Consider the following 20384-nt stretch of genomic DNA (forward strand, 5'->3'; position numbering starts at 1 on the left):
AACTTCACCAACTCTGCTATGTCCCGTGCAGTATCTTGTTGTCAGTCTAATCTAGATCATGTGTAATTGAATGGAATAGATCCCTTTTGGACAAAGTGGAGTCAGATGCTGCAGTGACCACAGGTGTGAGAGGATCTACAATTGGCATCTGGTGTTATCTCTCTGCTTCCACTCCAAATAAAGTTACCTGTTGTTACCTGAACGTCAAATACTAAGAATGGGCGGCCTATGAAAGAATTAGTACTTTCATTAAGTATACTAAACCGGCTAATTGGGAATAGACAAACTGTAAAAAGCCCTCTGAGAAAGCCCCTCTCTAACCTTTGTTAGTAAGCTTTTCTGTAGCCTGCCTGTTGATGTATTTTCGGTTTGAACAGTGCACAACATGAAGAGACGGAACACTGGCGGCTTGTCACAATGCCCCCCGATGACATCACAATAGCGCTGCTGCCTAGAAAACAAGCTGCGCAGAAGAAGTTGTTCTTTGGGTGGGAGGGTGGGCTAGTGGAAGGAGGGGGCAATCTCTTTTTTTCCCGGGTGGTAGGGGGATGACAGGAGAAGGGAAGCGGGTGGTGAGAAAGGTACAGAGGGCAGGGTTTGGGGGCTGGGAAGGAAAGGGAAAAGATTAGGGTTTGGGGATGATGAAAGGGCTTTCTACGGGTAAGGATGGCAAAGGGTGGCAGTGACGGAAAGTCAGGCAACCTGTCCTGTCCGTCTTTTTGTATCGTGAATTGGAAAGACTGCAAGGGGGAGGGGAGTTGCTTGCGCCCTAAAGGAGGAGTTATTCAGATTCATTGCAGTGGGCGGCGGCTGCAAAACGCACCATTCTTCTTGTTTTTGCTCTGCAAAGCAGCCTTTTCAAGGGTTGGCTTGGGTGACAAAATGTCTTGTGTAGGCGTGGGTTTGTCTCCCTCTCGCTCTCTCTCCCTAAGATGTGTCCGGCATAGGCCAGGGTGCCACTCGAGGCCCAAACCAATTCTGGTTATCGCTTCTCGGCCTTTTGGCTAAGATCAAGTGTAGTTTGGGAGGGTACTACCTAAGTTGGTGCTGAAAGGTGCCAGGGTATTGCACAACTGCTGGCCTTGGGGGAGTGTGCATCGTAGGATGTCATAGCCCTCTTGTGACGGACAGTTACCTGGGCAACGAGAGGCGGTCACTTTATTATTTTCAAACTCATCCTTCAAAAAAAAAAAAAAAAAAAAAAAAAAAAAATCTGTTCTTATCAGTTTAATATCTGATACGTCCCCTATCTGGGGACCATATATTAAATGGATTTTTAGAACAGGGAGATGGAAAAAGAGCTTGCTCTGTCCACTCCACGCATTGACCTGGTATTGCAGTACCTCCAGGAACGGTGCACCCCTTCTTAACCCAGTTTCCAAAAGCAGAACTCGATTCACCTGATTCATATTAGCCCGATTAGCGAATTGAAATGAATTTTTATCTAACACACTTTTTACTTGCTTTATTCATCCAAATAGCAAACTCATCACCACTCAACTTCACCAACTCTGCTATGTCCCGTGCAGTATCTTGTTGTCAGTCTAATCTAGATCATGTGTAATTGAATGGAATAGATCCCTTTTGGACAAAGTGGAGTCAGATGCTGCAGTGACCACAGGTGTGAGAGGATCTACAATTGGCATCTGGTGTTATCTCTCTGCTTCCACTCCAAATAAAGTTACCTGTTGTTACCTGAACGTCAAATACTAAGAATGGGCGGCCTATGAAAGAATTAGTACTTTCATTAAGTATACTAAACCGGCTAATTGGGAATAGACAAACTGTAAAAAGCCCTCTGAGAAAGCCCCTCTCTAACCTTTGTTAGTAAGCTTTTCTGTAGCCTGCCTGTTGATGTATTTTCGGTTTGAACAGTGCACAACATGAAGAGACGGAACACTGGCGGCTTGTCACAATGCCCCCCGATGACATCACAATAGCGCTGCTGCCTAGAAAACAAGCTGCGCAGAAGAAGTTGTTCTTTGGGTGGGAGGGTGGGCTAGTGGAAGGAGGGGGCAATCTCTTTTTTTCCCGGGTGGTAGGGGGATGACAGGAGAAGGGAAGCGGGTGGTGAGAAAGGTACAGAGGGCAGGGTTTGGGGGCTGGGAAGGAAAGGGAAAAGATTAGGGTTTGGGGATGATGAAAGGGCTTTCTACGGGTAAGGATGGCAAAGGGTGGCAGTGACGGAAAGTCAGGCAACCTGTCCTGTCCGTCTTTTTGTATCGTGAATTGGAAAGACTGCAAGGGGGAGGGGAGTTGCTTGCGCCCTAAAGGAGGAGTTATTCAGATTCATTGCAGTGGGCGGCGGCTGCAAAACGCACCATTCTTCTTGTTTTTGCTCTGCAAAGCAGCCTTTTCAAGGGTTGGCTTGGGTGACAAAATGTCTTGTGTAGGCGTGGGTTTGTCTCCCTCTCGCTCTCTCTCCCTAAGATGTGTCCGGCATAGGCCAGGGTGCCACTCGAGGCCCAAACCAATTCTGGTTATCGCTTCTCGGCCTTTTGGCTAAGATCAAGTGTAGTATCTGTTCTTATCAGTTTAATATCTGATACGTCCCCTATCTGGGGACCATATATTAAATGGATTTTTAGAACAGGGAGATGGAAAAAGAGCTTGCTCTGTCCACTCCACGCATTGACCTGGTATTGCAGTACCTCCAGGAACGGTGCACCCCTTCTTAACCCAGTTTCCAAAAGCAGAACTCGATTCACCTGATTCATATTAGCCCGATTAGCGAATTGAAATGAATTTTTATCTAACACACTTTTTACTTGCTTTATTCATCCAAATAGCAAACTCATCACCACTCAACTTCACCAACTCTGCTATGTCCCGTGCAGTATCTTGTTGTCAGTCTAATCTAGATCATGTGTAATTGAATGGAATAGATCCCTTTTGGACAAAGTGGAGTCAGATGCTGCAGTGACCACAGGTGTGAGAGGATCTACAATTGGCATCTGGTGTTATCTCTCTGCTTCCACTCCAAATAAAGTTACCTGTTGTTACCTGAACGTCAAATACTAAGAATGGGCGGCCTATGAAAGAATTAGTACTTTCATTAAGTATACTAAACCGGCTAATTGGGAATAGACAAACTGTAAAAAGCCCTCTGAGAAAGCCCCTCTCTAACCTTTGTTAGTAAGCTTTTCTGTAGCCTGCCTGTTGATGTATTTTCGGTTTGAACAGTGCACAACATGAAGAGACGGAACACTGGCGGCTTGTCACAATGCCCCCCGATGACATCACAATAGCGCTGCTGCCTAGAAAACAAGCTGCGCAGAAGAAGTTGTTCTTTGGGTGGGAGGGTGGGCTAGTGGAAGGAGGGGGCAATCTCTTTTTTTCCCGGGTGGTAGGGGGATGACAGGAGAAGGGAAGCGGGTGGTGAGAAAGGTACAGAGGGCAGGGTTTGGGGGCTGGGAAGGAAAGGGAAAAGATTAGGGTTTGGGGATGATGAAAGGGCTTTCTACGGGTAAGGATGGCAAAGGGTGGCAGTGACGGAAAGTCAGGCAACCTGTCCTGTCCGTCTTTTTGTATCGTGAATTGGAAAGACTGCAAGGGGGAGGGGAGTTGCTTGCGCCCTAAAGGAGGAGTTATTCAGATTCATTGCAGTGGGCGGCGGCTGCAAAACGCACCATTCTTCTTGTTTTTGCTCTGCAAAGCAGCCTTTTCAAGGGTTGGCTTGGGTGACAAAATGTCTTGTGTAGGCGTGGGTTTGTCTCCCTCTCGCTCTCTCTCCCTAAGATGTGTCCGGCATAGGCCAGGGTGCCACTCGAGGCCCAAACCAATTCTGGTTATCGCTTCTCGGCCTTTTGGCTAAGATCAAGTGTAGTATCTGTTCTTATCAGTTTAATATCTGATACGTCCCCTATCTGGGGACCATATATTAAATGGATTTTTAGAACAGGGAGATGGAAAAAGAGCTTGCTCTGTCCACTCCACGCATTGACCTGGTATTGCAGTACCTCCAGGAACGGTGCACCCCTTCTTAACCCAGTTTCCAAAAGCAGAACTCGATTCACCTGATTCATATTAGCCCGATTAGCGAATTGAAATGAATTTTTATCTAACACACTTTTTACTTGCTTTATTCATCCAAATAGCAAACTCATCACCACTCAACTTCACCAACTCTGCTATGTCCCGTGCAGTATCTTGTTGTCAGTCTAATCTAGATCATGTGTAATTGAATGGAATAGATCCCTTTTGGACAAAGAGGAGTCAGATGCTGCAGTGACCACAGGTGTGAGAGGATCTACAATTGGCATCTGGTGTTATCTCTCTGCTTCCACTCCAAATAAAGTTACCTGTTGTTACCTGAACGTCAAATACTAAGAATGGGCGGCCTATGAAAGAATTAGTACTTTCATTAAGTATACTAAACCGGCTAATTGGGAATAGACAAACTGTAAAAAGCCCTCTGAGAAAGCCCCTCTCTAACCTTTGTTAGTAAGCTTTTCTGTAGCCTGCCTGTTGATGTATTTTCGGTTTGAACAGTGCACAACATGAAGAGACGGAACACTGGCGGCTTGTCACAATGCCCCCCGATGACATCACAATAGCGCTGCTGCCTAGAAAACAAGCTGCGCAGAAGAAGTTGTTCTTTGGGTGGGAGGGTGGGCTAGTGGAAGGAGGGGGCAATCTCTTTTTTTCCCGGGTGGTAGGGGGATGACAGGAGAAGGGAAGCGGGTGGTGAGAAAGGTACAGAGGGCAGGGTTTGGGGGCTGGGAAGGAAAGGGAAAAGATTAGGGTTTGGGGATGATGAAAGGGCTTTCTACGGGTAAGGATGGCAAAGGGTGGCAGTGACGGAAAGTCAGGCAACCTGTCCTGTCCGTCTTTTTGTATCGTGAATTGGAAAGACTGCAAGGGGGAGGGGAGTTGCTTGCGCCCTAAAGGAGGAGTTATTCAGATTCATTGCAGTGGGCGGCGGCTGCAAAACGCACCATTCTTCTTGTTTTTGCTCTGCAAAGCAGCCTTTTCAAGGGTTGGCTTGGGTGACAAAATGTCTTGTGTAGGCGTGGGTTTGTCTCCCTCTCGCTCTCTCTCCCTAAGATGTGTCCGGCATAGGCCAGGGTGCCACTCGAGGCCCAAACCAATTCTGGTTATCGCTTCTCGGCCTTTTGGCTAAGATCCAGTGAGGGAAACCTTGCTGGGTCTGGCCTGTGGGCTTTTACGTGGAAGGCGACTTCCGACGCTGTGAAGACTGCGATCGTGTGCCTTGGGCATATTTCTTATAATGGCAGCTATAAAGAACACGGTTCGTCTGACTGTCTCGGTGGAGAAGAAGAATTCCCTACAGTTAGGACATATAGTGGAGAGCGTGATCATGGAGCTGGGCGGCATTGAGCTGGATAAAGTGTTTTGTATGCAGGAGTTTCCATCTACTGGTCAGTATGACATTTCATTTTACCATGAGGAAGACTGTCTGAATTTTTACCAAGACCTGCAGAGGCACCATAAGCATGAGTATATGAGGTACATTTCTGTTACTCCTTTATTTTCTGCAGTGGAGAGACCCCTGACTGTTCATATGTATAATCCATTTACTGAGACCACCATGGTAAAGGCCTTTTTGGCAAGATACTGCTCCTCTGTGAAAGGTGGCATTCCCCAGAGAAATGTCTTTAATGTATTCAATGGAAATATTAAATTTTGGGTACGTTTTAGACCTGACCCAGAGGGTGTTGGAGGTATCATGCACCCCCCGGCCAATTTTTCAATTGGTGGGAATAGGGGGTTTCTCCATTACCCTGGGCAACCATCCTTTTGCCGGAGTTGTTTCCGATATGGACACATTAAAGAAAATTGCCAGCAGGGACTTACCTGCAGAAACTGCAAGAAAGCAGGGCATGAGGCTGCCAACTGCCCCTCCCCCCCTGTATGTGACCTGTGTGGGGATGGGGATCATACATGTAAGTCCTGCCCGACCCTTGGGGATCAGTACGTTCTGGAGAGGAGAAATTTTGACAGGAAACAGGCTAGATTTAATGTCCGTGCAAACATTCAACCTGCAAAAATTGTTGAAAAACCTGCAGGAATTGGAATGGAGCCTGTAATGCCTGCTGCAGTGGGGGATTCCCATCCTCCGCCTGCTCCTGCTATTGCTGAGCCTGTGTCTGTTGGGGAGTGTAGTGCTCTGCAGGAGGTCACTGGTGATTTGCAGGTGCTGCAGGCCTCCGCTGATTCTGCACCTGTGCTATGTGAGGTGGCTGAGACTCCAGAGGCTGCTCAGGGGAATGCTGCAATCAGCACTGACTTCCCCCAGCTGAGCAGCCCTGACATGGACACCAGTACTGCTGACCTGTCTGCCCCTGGGGAAATCGCCATGTCATCATCCGACGAGGACGCTGCAGGTAACAGCAAGTATTCCCCTGCTGAGCTAGTGGCCTGCTTCCACAAGGTGGTCTCTAAGAGAAAAGACAAGAGACCAGTGAAGAGGCTGAAGACGGGGCCACGGGAGAAAGTTGATTTCTACTCCCAAAACCCCTTTGAGGTTCTAAGTCCAGACTCCAATGCCAGCACTACTTCTCTTTCAGGGGTCATTGAAGACCCTATATCTCCAGGCCAATGCTTCCTATCTAATGAAGATGTGGCAGGGTTAGCAGATGTTATCCACTTTGCCAGTGGGACTTGAATGCTTTCTGTTTTGATGCTTTTTTCCTTTGTTTAATTTTTCAGCATGGCTTTGCAACTGAATATTGCCTCTCAGAATGTGAGGGTGTTTCAGTCGTCATATAAGCGTGCGTGTGTGCTTGATTTCTTATCTTCAAAAAATTGTGATGTGGTGTGTGTGCAGGAATGTGGTCTGAATAGGGAACCTAAGAAGAGTGAGTGGGGTTTTGGGGAGGCGGTGTGGTCATTTTCTGCTATAAATAAGAATGATGGGGTGGGGGTTTTGATTCAAAATAAGGACATTAGGATAAAGCAAACTGTAATTGTAGAAGAGGGTAGATGTGTGTGTGTTATTTTATGTTATAGGGGGTGGGAATTTAAGCTTATTAATATCTATGCCCCTGCTGATAAAAATCAGAGACTCGCTCTTTTTGAGAAATTGCGTTTTTTTCTGCATGGTAAAATTCCTATTTTTGTTGTTGGTGATTTAAACTGCATCCTGGACAAAAGGGGCAGAGCCGGTTCATACGAGTCCAAGGTGGACGTGACCGGAAATTTATGGAATCGTTTAATTTCAGAGTTTTCGTTAAAGGACGCTGTGGATTCCAAGCCAGGACCCTTTACCTACCATGCAGATGATGGTCAGACCGAGTCCCGTTTGGACTATTTTTTCTTTTCTTCCACTGGGGTAAAATGTGTTAATTATTCGCAAGAAAGGGTTGTTTTCTCTGATCATGAGTGTCTGGTGGGGAGTTTTGAAATTGCTAATTTGTTTTATGGACGTGGTGTGTGGAAAATGAATGTCAGTCTGTTGCAGGATGAAAGGGTGAAGAAGGATTTTGTAAGGCAGTATGCATGGTGGGCTGCAAGGAAAAAAGGGTTTCCAAATTTATTGTTATGGTGGGATTGGGTGAAAGTGAGAATCAGTGTGTTTTTCAGGAAAGCTGGGTACAGGAAAGCCAGAAAGAGGAGAAATCTGTACAAGTGGCAGAATAGGAGGATTTCCTACCTGCATAAATGCAAATCTCTGGGTCTGGATGTAAAGTATGAGCTGGAGAAAGCTAAACGTGAGATGAAAGAGTGGTTTGGGGAGGAGGGCAGGAAAATTATTCTGAGATCTAAAATTGAGGTGAGAGAGAAGAATGAGAAGTGTACCAGTTTCTTCTTTAAGAAGATGTGTGGGGGTGGGCGAGAGATGAATGTAATGTTGGATGAGAATGGTAGTGAGGTGCATGGGAAGGATGTGATCGGTGTAGTGGCTGACTATTATAAGTCCCTGTATGGAGTGAAGGACTGCGATCTGGGGGAGGATGAGGAGGTTCTGAATGTGATTGACAACTTTGTACCTGAATCTGAGTTTCCTTTTTTGCTGAGTGACATTACAGAGGATGAAGTGAAGGAGGTGATTTTTAAGTCTGCTAAAAACAAGTCTCCAGGGGGTGATGGGATCCCTTGGGAGTTCTATAGTAAGTATTGGGATATTGTTGGGAAGGATGTGGTGTCTATTATGAAGTGTTTGTTTTCTGGTTGCAGGATGACGGACAGTATGAAGCAAGGAGTGGTGGTATTGCTGTTTAAGAAAGGTGACAGGCGAGTGGTGGGTAATTGGCGTCCGATCACGCTACTGAATGTGGATTATAAAATATTTGCCAAGCTTTTAGCCAATCGCATGAGGGAGGTAATCTCACATGTTATTATGGAGGATCAGGGGTGTGCGGTTCCTAAGAGGAGGATTCATGAAAATGTGATGTTAGTGAGAGATATGATTGGGGATTGTATGGCGAGGAAGAAGGGGGTGATTGTATGTGTGCTTGATTTTGAGAAGGCATTTGATAGGGTGGCGCATGTGTATTTGTTTTGTGTGTTGAGGAAAATGGGCTTTCCGGAGCATTTGGTTAGTTTATTGTATGGGCTCTATGAAGGGGCTAGAAGTAAGATTCAGGTGAATGGCTTTTTTACTGATAGCTTTGAGATATTTTCTGGGGTTCGGCAGGGGTGCCCTCTGTCACCCATTTTGTTTATTTGTGCTATAGAGCCGTTGTTACAATCTATTAGGAAGGATAAAGTGGTTAAAGGTCTATTGGTTCCGGGTAGTGGAGGAAAACATGTTAAAGCTTTAGGCTATATGGATGACATTTGTATTCTCTGTGAGAATGTCTGTGACGTGTCGAGAGTCAAGCTTCTGGTTAATTTGTTTTGCGTGGCTTCTGCCTTTAAAATTAATTGGGCCAAAAGTAAGATGAAAGGTTTTGGTCTGCCACGTGTTTTACAGGATGATCAGATGGAGTGTGTCAGTTCCAGTGTTAGGATCTTAGGTATGGATTTTGATGAAGAGCTGAAAGGTAAGGAAAGTTGGGAGGAGTTAGGGGGTAAAATAGCTAAAAAATTGGAGTTCTGGAGGTTGAGGGATTTGTCCTTTACAGGGAAGGTCTTGATTGTGAAGAGTATCATTTTGCCTATGATACTTTATATTGCTTTGGTTTTTCCTCCATCAACTGTGGCTTTGAAAAAGATAAATCGGGTGCTTTTCTTGTTTTTGTGGGGATGTGGCATGGAAAGGGCGAAACGGGAGATATTGATGAAAAAGAAAAAGCATGGTGGTTTGGATTTTCCAAACTTGGAGGTTTTTATTGGTATAAACTATGTGGCTTTTTTCTGTGAGGTTTTTTCTAAAGATACTAAAGCCTCTTGTATGTTGAAGTATCAAGCAGGTTCTATGCTAGGAAGGCTGAAGTGGACTGTGAAGGATCTGAGGAAACCTTTTGCCTTCATTTGTCCTGAGTGGTACCTGTTTGTTGAGCTGTTTGTGAAGAAGTTCAGACTTGAGAAGTTTACTGTGAGTCAGTTCATGAAGGAGAAAAAGGAGATAAAAAGGTTGTGTGTGTACGGTTTTGCATGTGGTATCAGTGGTTTGAAATCTGCTGAGTATGAGGAAGTATGGGAAAAACTGAAAAAGTATGAAATCTCTAACAAACAGAAAGATCTGTTATGGATGTCTTGGCATGGTGTGCTGCCGGTAAGATCTGTTCAGAAGAAGAGGGGATTGGTACCCTCAGAGAGGTGCCCAAGGACTGGATGTGGTGATACTGAGGATGTGGAACATGTTTTCTGGTCTTGTGGACATGCAAAGGACGTATGGAGTAATTTGGGTAAGTTGTGTTGGGAGTTGACGGGTGTAAGAGCTTTAACAGCTAAAATGGTTATGTTTGGTCTGTGTAGCTTGAGCACGAGGAAAGAACGAGTGTTTTGGTTGTTTCTGGCATGTGTGAAGGAAGTTCTGTGGAATACCAGGAATTTGTATGTATATAGGAATGAGAATCTTGAAGTGAATGATTGTGTCAGGATGGTTTTGGACAAACTGTATTTCTGCTATAAATGGGATGGTGAAAGAGGTATGGATGCTGAGGGTGAATGGAAATTTCTGAAATGGAAACACTGGGTGTAATGGTTTATACTTTTCTGCTTTTGGTTACTGATTTATGGCTATGGGTGTGTTATACACATTTTTATCACTCTTTTGAAATAAAATTGCCATGAGGATGAGTTTACGTTGCATCCGGTTAAGTTGTGAAACCTCTCTGAGGTGACACTTCTGATTCTGGATGATTACGCAACCTGAATGGTTTAAAAAAAAAAAAAAAAAATCTGTTCTTATCAGTTTAATATCTGATACGTCCCCTATCTGGGGACCATATATTAAATGGATTTTTAGAACAGGGAGATGGAAAAAGAGCTTGCTCTGTCCACTCCACGCATTGACCTGGTATTGCAGTACCTCCAGGACCGGTGCACCCCTTCTTAACCCAGTTTCCAAAAGCAGAACTCAATTCACCTGATTCATATTAGCCCGATTAGTGAATTGAAAGAAAGCATACAACTTCATATGCACCTCAATTTGGCCCATTCACTTTTCACACTTCCTCCTTTTTTTTATCTTTCACACTTTTTACTTGCTTTATTCATCCAAATAGCAAACTCATCACCACTCAACCTGACCAACTCGGCTATGTCCCGTGCAGTATCTTGTTCTCCGTCTTATCTAGATCATTTGCAATTGAATGGAATAGATCCCTTTTGGACAAAGTGGATTCAGCTTCTGCTGCAGTGACCACAGGTGTGAGAAGATCTAGAATTGGCATCTGGTGCGATCTCTCCGCTTCCACTCCAAATAAAGTTACCTGTTTATTCCTATCATGCATTGGTTTTTGGTGTTTTCTTTGAGCAATGATGATGTCTTTAGTGATCTGTTGGCTCCCCCTCCTGGAGGAAGAGTTTGCTTGCTCTTGGACAGTCTAAAAGAGAGGTCATGATAGACATTTAGATTCTGAACCCAATTGGGGACAGTCATGGGTGATGAATGTTTGCAACCTGCTGCGAAGCCTGATACCGCAATATAAGGAACGTCAAATACTAAGAATGGGGCGGCCTATGAAAGAATTACTACTTTCATTAAGTATACTTAAACGGCTAATTGGGAATAGACAAACTGTAAAAAGCCCTCTGAGAAAGCCCCCCTCTAACCTTTGTTAGTAAGCTTTTCTGTAGTCTGCCTGTTGATGTATTTTCCGTTTGAACTGTGCACAACATGAAGAGACGGAACACTGGCGGCTTGTCACAATGCCCCCGCTGACATCACAATAGCGCTGCTGCCTAGAAAACAAGCTGCACAGCACAACTTGTTCTTTGGGTGGGAGGGTGGGCTAGTGGCAGGAGGGGGCAAGCCGTTTTTTTTCCGGGTGGTAGGGGGATGACAGGAGAAGGGATGCAGGTGGTGAGAAGGGTACAGAGGGCAGGGTTTGGGGGCTGGGAAGGAAAGGGAAAAGATTAGGGTTTGGGGATGATGAAAGGGCTTTCTACGGGTAAGGATGGCAAAGGGTGGCAGTGACGGGAAGTCAGGCGACCTGTCCTGTCCTGTCTGTCCTTTTTGTATTGTCGCGGGCGGGGAGGAGGGTGTCAGCACACCGCGCTCACCCCTTCTGCTCGGGTCCGGCAGTTGCTCCTGGTGGCTCGAGCTGCGGGCCGGATCCCGGGGTGTCTCGAGCGGCACTCCTCGCCCGTGAGTGAAAGGGGGGTTGATTGTTGGGGTTATAGTTCGTGACGCCACCCACGGTTGTGGTGATTGCACCACCGCTGCTCGGTGTGGGGGTCCCGGGGATGGTGATGGGAGCAGCCAGGTGTTGTGTTGCCCCTCCGTGGGTAGGGGTTGGTGATCCCGGGGCCCGGTGGAGAGGTGTAAAGTGTAGGGCCTGGAGGGCGCAGGGACGCGGGGGCAGCGCTGTGCCTTGCGGCACTATGGTACTCACTCAGCCTGACACGGACACAGTTTGTACGGTAAACCAACGGCTGGTAGGACGGTCCCACAGACGGCTGCACCTGCACTCCCGGTAGGTGACGGTGACTTCTCTCTTCCTTGCACCTGTGTGGTCTGGTGGTATCGGTGGATTCCCTCCGGTTACCCGCTCCCCGACTGCAATCTGGGCCGGAGGAGCTCTACACTTTGCCCGCAGGCGCTGGCCCTGGGGAAACTGGTGCCTTGGCGGTGGCGGTGTCTCCCCGTTAATGGTCGGGCTGTTGCCGTCAATCGGGACTTTGTTGTTGGGGGATCTGCGTCCCCGTCACTGACGGATTCGGCAAATTGGGCGACTCCTAGCCTTGCCGGGGTCCGAGAGGCCCCTGCCCTGGTGCTGACTGTCCTTCGGAACACTGCTCCAGACCACCGGGCACACAGCCAACGGGGTCCTTCCAGGAACTTCCGAACTGTCCCACTCCGGACAGTCACCGCCGTCGCTGACCTTGCTGTTCTAGCCCTACACACAGCTGGGCTCTCAGGCTTTGCACACTCTCTGCGCTGTCTCCACTTCTTGCTTTCCTCCTTTTTCACTTTCCTTTCCTTCGCTTTCACTTCTTGTTGTTTACTCTAGCCCCTGCCTGGGCTACTCTGCTGTTCACTCCTTCATGTCCCTGACAGTTCTGCCTGGTAACTTCCTGCCTCCAGAGTTGTGAGCTCCTTGGTGGGCGGAGCCAACCGCCTGGCCCACCCCCTGGTGTGCATCACAGACTCCTGGAGGGAGGCAACAAGGATTTCTGGTTAGCAGGTGTGCCTACCTGGAGTGTGGGGTGTAATGGTGTTGTTATCTGTGTCCCCTGGCTTGCCCAGGGCGACACACTCCCCCTTAGCAAAATGCAGACCGTCCGCGGGCTGCCGTCCTACACCGGTTTTATTTTTCTGTAAAAGGGGATAACAAGGGTTAATCAAACATAAATAACATTTCTAATCAAAAACTCTTCCCAAGACGGGAGGCACATTTACTTTAAACGTTTCAACGGTGTACGGTCACGGTTTCCGCTCTCTCCCACCCAAGCAACCTGGCCCTGATGCTGCCCCTAAAACCCAGGCAGCACCCCTTGACCCACAGTCCAGCACAAGTCACCCGAGCGGGATCTGTCCTTCCCTCCAGAGGGTAGCCACCGGTCCCTTTGGTGGCTGGGCCCTGGCCTGCTCTGCTCAGGGCCCTCCCTCCAACCTGCCTCTCCGGAGGCGGCATTGCAGAAACGGTAACGGTACCCAACATATTTACAAGCCACTAACGTTTGTGGTTGCCCTGCAGAGTTCACGGGCTTGTCCATGGATAGTTCCCATGCATTTTAAACGGTCCCCACGGGGACAACGGTGCCGGCTCCTGCCGGTTGCTAATCACTGCAGACAATCAGGTAAACTTCGGTAAATCATTTTTCATTTTCAAAACTTTCAACTTTTTCAAACACACACACAACAACCTTTTACATTTGCGGACCCCTTTCACTCATAGAACGGTCTCCCTGTACCTAAGTGGGGGTCTACCTAGGTTGGAACGGGTGGACCTTCGGGGCCCGGTGTCGGTGGTGCTAGACAGTGGGGTAGAGGGAACAATCGGTTCCTCCTCCCTGCTACAGTGTGGGGCAGGCGGAGGTGCAGGGGGGCTGGGTACAGGTTCATCCCTGGGCACTGGCACTGGTTCTGGCTCACGGTAAACCGCTTCCACTACTTCTTCATCCACGGGTTGTGGGAACAGTATCACTGGAAGTATCACCGCGCCGTTCTGTGTAGGCCAGTTTGCTGGGAAGTCACCCATTACAGTGTGGATTACCTCTGCTGCCTTTTCCACTGGTGGAGAAACCGGTACTTCAGCTTCTGCTTTCAATACTGGGGGGCATTTTTTCAGATGGTCCCGAGAAACTGTGGCCAGGGTGCCCCCTTGGTCACGACTGATCTGGTAGGTTTTCCCATTGTCCCACTCGGTGGGTTGTACGACGTAAGGGACTTGCTCCCACTGGTCATCCAGTTTGTGGGCTTTTCTCTTCCGTTTCAGCACCACATCTCCTGGCTGGAAAGGACCTGCAGGTGCCTTCTGGTTGAACCGGTGCTCTTGCTGTTCTCGACTTCGACTGAGGTTTTTCTCTACATACTCCTGGATTTGCCGGTACTGGGCCCTCCTCCGACTCTCCCACTCTGCCGTTGAAGGGAGTGCTTCCGGAGCTTCCAACCCCATCTCCAGATCCACCGGCAGGCGGCCAGGCCGAGCCCTCATCAGATACGCTGGGGTGCACTTCGTCGAGCTGGTTGGGATATTATTGTACATGTCGACCAAGTCGGGTAACTTTTCCGGCCACATGTTCCGTTCTTCCAGCGGTAGCGTCTTGAGGAGCCCCAGGACCAAGTGATTCATTTTCTCGCACATGCCGTTGGTTTGGGCGTGGTACGGAGTGGTCCGGATCTTCTTGCAGCCGTACAACTGGCAGAATTCGTGAAACACCTCTGCTTCAAAAGCCGGGCCTTGGTCAGTCAGCACCTTCTCGGGGTACCCATGAGGTCGGCAGAAATAAGCCTGGAACGCACGAGCAGCAGTTCGACCAGTCAGGTCCTTGACGGGGACTACCACCATAAATCTTGAGTAGTGGTCTACCATGGTCAATGCGTAGGTGTACCCACTTCGGCTAGGGGTGAGCTTAACATGGTCTAGGGCGACCAGTTCCAGCGGCTGATGGGTGACGATGGGATGTAACGGTGCCCTCTGGCTAGTCTCGTCCTTTCTCCTCAGCGTACAAGGACCGCACTCTCGGCACCAGGCTTCCACCGATTCACGCATCCCACTCCAATAGAACCGCTCTCTCAACAGCATCTCCAGCTTCTTCCACCCGAAGTGGCCAGCACCATCATGGTATGCCCGCAGTACAGTAGCGACATCAGCCTGAGGAACGATTAACTGGCATATTTTCTCATGGGTCTTCGGGTTGATCAGCTCACGGTACAGCCTCCCTTGGTGTAGGTAAAGCCGTTTCCGTTCTTTCCACAAGCGTTGGGCTTCGGCTGGAGCGCTGGGGTCCATTCCCATGGCGCCTTGTTCCACCAGAGTCTTGACAAGGCGGACAGCCGGCGCTTGGTCCTGGGCGTCCTGCCACTCTTGACTGGGCCGCGGGTCCAGATCCACCCTTTGCTGACATACCTGTACCCTCTCAGTAGGCGGCTGGTGAAACGCAGGCAACTCAATCTCCTCGAGGTCGTCGTCCTCACACCCCTCTTCTGACAAATGGGGCATCCGGGAGAGTGCATCTGCATTGATGTTGACACGACCAGCTCGGTACTTTATGGTGAAATCATAGTTGGCTAACCGGGCTACCCACCGCTGCTCCAGCGCGCCCAACTTGGCCGTGTTCAGGTGAGTTAACGGATTGTTGTCCGTAAACGCGGTGAATTTTGCTGCCGCCAGGTAGTGGCGGAACCGCTCTGTGATAGCCCACACCAACGCCAATAGCTCGAGCTTGAAGGAGCTATAGTTCTCAGGGTTCCTTTCGGTCGGCCGGAGTTTTCGGCTGGCGTAGGCAATCACCTTCTCCTTTCCATCCTGGACCTGGGACAAGACCGCTCCTAGCCCCACGTTACTGGCGTCCGTGTGGAGAATGAACGGGCGCCCATAGTCAGGGTACGCCAAGACCTCTTCTCCGGTCAAGGCCGCCTTCAACTGGCCAAAGGACTCCTCATGCTGGTCCTCCCACAACAGTGGGGCTCCAATGGGTCTACCACCTTTGGTCTGTCCCACGAGGAGATCTTGCATGGGGGCAGCCATCTTCGTGTACCCCTTTATAAAACGCCGATAGTACCCTACCAGACCCAGGAACTGCCGTACTTCCCTCACTGTGGTTGGTCTCGGCCAGCTCTGGATGGCAGTGATCTTCTCAGGGTCGGGGGCAACACCATCCGCACTCACCACATGTCCTAGATACTGCACCCTGGGTTTCAGCAGATGGCACTTCGAGGGCTTCAACTTCATCCCGAACTTGGCAAGGGACGCGAACACCTCGGCCAGGTGCTCCAGATGGGCTTCATACGTCTGGGAATAAACAATCACATCATCCAAATACAGCAGGACGGTCTCGAAGTTTAAATGTCCCAAACAGCACTCCATCAACCGTTGGAAGGTCCCGGGGGCATTGCACAGCCCAAACGGCATGCTATTGAATTCGCAGAGCCCCATCGGGGTGGTGAAGGCGGTCTTCTCCCGGTCCTCGGGGGCCACGGCCACTTGCCAGTATCCGCTGGTGAGGTCAAGGGTCGAGAAGTAGTTTGCAGTTCTCAGTGCAGCCAAAGATTCTTCAATACGAGGCAATGGATAGGCATCTTTATGGGTTATCTGGTTGATCTTCCGGTAGTCCACACACATCCGCATGGTACCATCCTTCTTCTTGACCAGTACCAACGGAGCGGCCCAGGGACTACAACTGTCCCGAATAACCCCTGCCTCCTTCATATTCTTCAACATATCTTTGGCACACTGGTAATGTGCAGGGGGAATAGGTCTATACCTCTCTTTGATAGGGGGATGTTCACCCGTGGGAATGTGGTGTTGGACCCCCTTGATCTGCCCAAAGTCTAGGGGGTGCTTACTGAAAACCTGTTCGTACTCCTGCACTACCCTGTGTACCCCTGCCCTGTGATGTGTAGGGGTATCATCAGTGCCCACATGTAGCTGTTGGTGCCACTCCTTGGTGTCCCCCTGGGGTGGGGAAGTGCTGGTGGTAGGTGGGAGTGTGGATGGACGGGCTTCCTGGATAGTGTGAGGGTCCAGGGTGAGTAGTTTGGCAATGGTGGCATACCGGGGGAGCCTGACTTCCTCCTCCCCACAGTTCAACACTCTCACAGGCACTCTCCCTTTCTTCACATCTACCACCCCTCGGGCGGCCACTACAGTGGGCCAGTGCTCGGAAGGCATGGGCTCCATCATCGCAGGGTAGTCACGCCCCTGAGGCCCTACTGCTGCCCTACACCAGATCATCATCTCACTCCTAGGGGGCACAGTCAATGGAGCAACATCCATCACTCGCACTCCACCAATCTCCCCTCCGGTTGAGCTTACATGCTGGCGGTACATCAGGGCGCGGATCTCACGCTGCACAGCCCTCTGCCGGCTCCCCGCCGCCGTGGCGGCTAGCCGTTGCAAAAGGTTCAACACATCAGCCATGCAGTGTTCCATCACATTGGTTCCCAGCACTATTTTCGGGTTATGATCACTGGGTTCATTCATGATCACAATCATGCCCTGATGTTGCAGTTCAGCTTGCCCCACTGTCATAGCCACTTCTTTATACCCCACCTGGGTCAATGGAAGTCCATTAGCGGCAATCAAATTTATACTAGGGTCTGGAGGCGCCAACTCGTCTGTGGCCCAATACTGCTGGTACAAGGTATACGGTATGGTAGTTACCTGTGATCCAGTGTCCAGGAGAGCCATCACGGGTATGCCGTCCACAGCCACAGGGATGATAGGGCGGGCCCCGACATATCGGTCTCGCCAGTCCGGGGGGCCACGGTGTTGTACTCCTGAGGATTGGCCCGGGGCCCCAGGGGTTGCTCGTTTAACGGGCACTGTCGGTAAACATGGCCCGGCTTACGGCACTTGTAGCAGATTGGAGGTCTGCTCCGCGGGTTGTTAGCGCTTCTCCGCTGCATCCAGGGAACATCTTCGGGACTGTCAGCAAGCTGTATCTGCGCTTGGGGCTGAGATCTGGTCAGGGGTTGTAGTGCAGCAAGGATTTTGGCAAGGTCTCCGTCCAAGCGACGGACCTGGGCTGCCAGTTCTTCCACTGTGCTGCTTGATGCTGCAGGTAGTAAGGAGGTTGGTTTGGCTGGAGCCGCCACAACGGGAGCTGTCTCGACGGGCCACGGGACGGGTTCCAGAATTTCAGCAGCTGGGGGCTGTAGTGCTTTGATAGCCCGCTCCTTTAACACAGCAAAGTCCACATCAGGGTGTTCCAGGGCCCACAGCCGGAGTTGTTTACGATCCTCAGGGGACCTCATCCCCTGCGCAAATTGCTCCACCAACATCTTGTTGCTATCCGCCTCATTAATAGAGTTCACCCGCTTCAGCGTGCGGAGGGCGGTCTGCAGACGTAGAGCATAGTCCCGAATGCTATCCCCAGCTCGTTGCCGGCACTGGTAAAACTGCATCCTCAGCTCAGCTTCTGTCCGGGTCTCGAAGGCAGTCTGTAGCTTCTCGAAGATGGTGGCTACAGAGAGCCGGTCCCCCTCGGCCCAGGTCTCCGCTTCCTGCTCCGCCGCACCGGTTAACTGGCCTAGCACTATCGCTGCACGTTGCTTATCAGTCAGGGGGTACAGCTCTAGCAACGGGTTAAGCTTTTTCCGGAAGGCCTGTAGGGCATCCGGTTTCCCGTCATACTGCGGTAGCCAGGCAGCTCCGGGCGCATAGGGCAAGGAAAACGGCATGACCAGAGCAAGCGCGGGGGCCGCGGCACCTCCCGCCAGTACGGCCGGGACCTGGGCAGGCCCATTCCCATCCGCGGGTGCCGCTGCGGCTGCGACCACCGCTCCTCCAGCGGCTCCGTCGGGCGCAGACATCTTGTTTCCGTCCCCCTTAGCTCTTTCCGGCCCCTCCTCTCTCGGGGCGGGGTTTTGGCCTTCGCGCTTCTACTGCTCGAGAAGACGCTCGAGCGGGAACTTTTCGCGCCAAAGATGGCGGCTTCTGAAATTTTTCTGCCGGGTACCTCCGGCGGTAACAAGGCGCACCTCTACCTGACGGCAGAGCAGTAAGATCCTGTTCGTGACGCCAAGTTGTCGCGGGCGGGGAGGAGGGTGTCAGCACACCGCGCTCACCCCTTCTGCTCGGGTCCGGCAGTTGCTCCTGGTGGCTCGAGCTGCGGGCCGGATCCCGGGGTGTCTCGAGCGGCACTCCTCGCCCGTGAGTGAAAGGGGGGTTGATTGTTGGGGTTTTAGTTCGTGACGCCACCCACGGTTGTGGTGATTGCACCACCGCTGCTCGGTGTGGGGGTCCCGGGGATGGTGATGGGAGCAGCCAGGTGTTGTGTTGCCCCTCCGTGGGTAGGGGTTGGTGATCCCGGGGCCCGGTGGAGAGGTGTAAAGTGTAGGGCCTGAAGGGCGCAGGGACGCGGGGGCAGCGCTGTGCCTTGCGGCACTATGGTACTCACTCAGCCTGACACGGACACAGTTTGTACGGTAAACCAACGGCTGGTAGGACGGTCCCACAGACGGCTGCACCTGCACTCCCGGTAGGTGACGGTGACTTCTCTCTTCCTTGCACCTGTGTGGTCTGGTGGTATCGGTGGATTCCCTCCGGTTACCCGCTCCCCGACTGCAATCTGGGCCGGAGGAGCTCTACACTTTGCCCGCAGGCGCTGGCCCTGGGGAAACTGGTGCCTTGGCGGTGGCGGTGTCTCCCCGTTAATGGTCGGGCTGTTGCCGTCAATCGGGACTTTGTTGTTGGGGGATCTGCGTCCCCGTCACTGACGGATTCGGCAAATTGGGCGACTCCTAGCCTTGCCGGGGTCCGAGAGGCCCCTGCCCTGGTGCTGACTGTCCTTCGGAACACTGCTCCAGACCACCGGGCACACAGCCAACGGGGTCCTTCCAGGAACTTCCGAACTGTCCCACTCCGGACAGTCACCGCCGTCGCTGACCTTGCTGTTCTAGCCCTACACACAGCTGGGCTCTCAGGCTTTGCACACTCTCTGCGCTGTCTCCACTTCTTGCTTTCCTCCTTTTTCACTTTCCTTTCCTTCGCTTTCACTTCTTGTTGTTTACTCTAGCCCCTGCCTGGGCTACTCTGCTGTTCACTCCTTCATGTCCCTGACAGTTCTGCCTGGTAACTTCCTGCCTCCAGAGTTGTGAGCTCCTTGGTGGGCGGAGCCAACCGCCTGGCCCACCCCCTGGTGTGCATCACAGACTCCTGGAGGGAGGCAACAAGGATTTCTGGTTAGCAGGTGTGCCTACCTGGAGTGTGGGGTGTAATGGTGTTGTTATCTGTGTCCCCTGGCTTGCCCAGGGCGACACAGTATCATGAATTGGAAAGACTGCAAGGGGGAGGGGAGTTCCTTGTGCCCAAAAGGAGGAGTTAGTCAGATTCATTGCAGTGGGCGGCGGCTGCAAAACGCACCATTCTTCTTGTTTTTGCTCTGCAAAGCAGCCTTTTCAAGGGTTGGCTTGGGTGACAAAATGTCTTCTGTAGGCGTGGGTTTGTCTCCCCTCACTCTCTCTCCCTAAGATGTGTCCGGCATAGGCCAGGGTGCCACTCGAGGCCCAAACCAATTCTGGTTATCGCTTCTCGGCCTTTTGGCTAAGATCAAGTGTAGTTTGGGAGGGTACTACCTTGGTTGATGCTGAAAGGTGCCGGGGTATTGCACAACTGCTGGCCTTGGGGGAGTGTGCATCGTAGGATGTCATAGCCCTCTTGTGACGGACGGTTACCTGGGCAACGAGAGGCGGTCACTTT

The 20384-nt window shown here is 50.7% G+C and overlaps 2 non-coding genes and 2 pseudogenes across 2 annotated transcripts; all 4 read left to right on the top strand.

Moving 5' to 3' along the window:
• Window positions 1-1160: 1160 nt before the first annotated feature.
• On the top strand, window positions 1161-1365 carry LOC142253494 (U2 spliceosomal RNA; annotated as a pseudogene).
• Window positions 1366-2482: 1117 nt separating this feature from the next.
• On the top strand, window positions 2483-2673 carry LOC142252434 (U2 spliceosomal RNA). Its single transcript, XR_012725811.1, has one exon. It is a non-coding gene; the product is annotated as a U2 spliceosomal RNA (small nuclear RNA).
• A 1117-nt stretch (window positions 2674-3790) lies between these two features.
• On the top strand, window positions 3791-3981 carry LOC142252435 (U2 spliceosomal RNA). Its single transcript, XR_012725812.1, has one exon. It is a non-coding gene; the product is annotated as a U2 spliceosomal RNA (small nuclear RNA).
• A 6244-nt stretch (window positions 3982-10225) lies between these two features.
• LOC142253500 (U2 spliceosomal RNA) lies at window positions 10226-10403 on the top strand (annotated as a pseudogene).
• The last annotated feature ends 9981 nt before the right edge of the window (window positions 10404-20384 follow it).

This window comes from Anomaloglossus baeobatrachus, chromosome 9 (assembly GCF_048569485.1).
Source record: "Anomaloglossus baeobatrachus isolate aAnoBae1 chromosome 9, aAnoBae1.hap1, whole genome shotgun sequence".
Classification (NCBI taxonomy): Eukaryota; Metazoa; Chordata; class Amphibia; order Anura; family Aromobatidae; genus Anomaloglossus; species Anomaloglossus baeobatrachus.